Source organism: Chiloscyllium plagiosum, chromosome 26 (genome assembly GCF_004010195.1).
Source record: "Chiloscyllium plagiosum isolate BGI_BamShark_2017 chromosome 26, ASM401019v2, whole genome shotgun sequence".
Classification (NCBI taxonomy): domain Eukaryota; kingdom Metazoa; phylum Chordata; class Chondrichthyes; order Orectolobiformes; family Hemiscylliidae; genus Chiloscyllium; species Chiloscyllium plagiosum.
In genome coordinates this window covers 12,485,695-12,487,799 of record NC_057735.1, presented here as the reverse complement: position 1 = coordinate 12,487,799, position 2,105 = coordinate 12,485,695, and positions in this window count along the sequence as shown.

Sequence of the window (2,105 nt, the reverse complement as noted above, 5' to 3'; positions counted from 1 at the left end):
CCACACCAACCCTCCAAAGAGTAACCCACCCAGACCCATTCCCCTACATTTACCCCTAACCTACACATGCCTGAACACCATGGATAATTTAGCACAGTCTGCCAACCTGCACATCTTTGGATTGTGGGAGGAAACCAGAGCACGTGGAGGAAACCCACACAGACACAGGGAGAACGTGCAAACTCCACAGACAGTGACCCAATGCTGGATTCAAACCCAGGTCCTCGGCGCTGCGAGGCAGCAGTGCTAATCACTGAGCCACTGTGCTGTCCCCATGCTGTGGTGTCAGGAATATTAGCTAAGAGTGCTGCTGTAACTTTAATCAGATGATGGTTGCTCTGAGAGCTGAGGGAGCTAATCTCTTCAGATGGTAGTTTGCTCTCTACCGATTTTCAAATGCTCTCTTCTTTTATACACTTGATGACCTATTAATTTCTTTTCAATTAAAAGATTGGTTCTAAGTTGTCAAAACCACCAGATTTACATTTAATTGGTCCTTATTCTCCAAGTGCCAGGTTCAAATTAAATTGAGCTGGTAAAAGTGCTGCTTTGCCTGATAACAGTACAGCCCTTTTGATACAAATGTTTCAATTTGAGCACCTGTAACAGGCAAGCTGCTGCCCACAGACACTTACTTTCAAATCACTAAGCACAGAGAGAAAAAAAAATCTTCCCACTATCACTTTTCAAACATCAAATTCTATCAGGGTCTTCCAATCCGCAAATACTCTACCCAACTTCGTATCAACATGTAACTCAACTAAAACCTCTCAGCTTCCTCACCCCACAACTAAAGCCGACACACACACACAAACAGAAAAAGAAGTGTTATGAGTGGAGGATAAAACAAATTGAAGGGAAACCTTTCAATGCTGCCATGAATGTGATGGAGTGTTAATTTTGTTTCCCAAGTCCTTCAGTTGGAACAGCACAACTAAAGCCGACACACACACACAAACAGAAAAAGAAGTGTTATGAGTGGAGGATAAAACAAATTGAAGGGAAACCTTTCAATGCTGCTACGAATATGATGGAGTGTTAATTTTGTTTCCCAAGTCCTTCAGTTGGAACAGGTCAGAGAAAATAAATTGGCTTTCTTCAAGCTTTAAGCATTTTAGTTGAGAGAGAGAGAGAAACACACATCTGCCTTTTCAATAGCCTGAAAAGCTTCTGCCAAGATCACTCACATCCACAAGCTGTTGAGCTACCTGGGAGCAAATCAGCTAGTTGTTGTCAGGCTGATGGCCTTTGTGAAACATAACTGGTCACGATTCCGTAAACTAATCAGCAACCTATCACAATCCAAATCACACTTTGTATATACCCCCTGGTACCATCCCCTTGAAAAAAGCAGCAAGTAAACACAGCTTATGATGAGTTTCAGTAACTTTATTTTTAAAAGTGCAGCAATTCCTTCCACAATCCTTTGTTTTAAAACAGGTCCTTTTACTTGTCAACAATCAAAAGTACAGATTAACAAAAAGGCGACGGAAGAATTGTTCGATGTCACGGCGTGTATTAAATTCATTGATGCGTGGACGGAGGGGGACAAAGGTGAGTCTCATCTCTACCTACCTCGACACTGTCAGATGAGTTTCAGTAACTTTATTTTTAAAAGTGCAGCAATTCCTTCCACAATCCTTTGTTTTAAAACAGGTCCTTTTACTTGTCAACAATCAAAAGTACAGAATAACAAAAAGGATGCAGTTTTTAATAGGCATTTAAAAGTGGTGATTGGAAAATGTCAAAGGGGACAAGTGTTTAATGAAGTGAGGGTGGACTCTTATCAGGGAGGTAAAAACAATGACTGCAGATGATGGAAACCAGATTCTGGATCAGTGGTGCTGGAAGAGCACAGCAATTCAGGCAGCATCTGAGGACAGGCAAAATCAACGTTTCGGGCAAAAGCCCTTCATCAGGAATAAAGGCAGAGAGCCTGAAGCATGGAGAGATAAGCTAGAGAAACTTTTTCAAGGCAGGCATCCTTGCAAGAGGATTCGCAGTAGGGTTAAAATCAACGAGGTAAAAACAATGACTGCAGATGCTGGAAACCAGATTCTGGATCAGTGGTGCTGGAAGAGCACAGCAATCCAGGCAGCATCCGA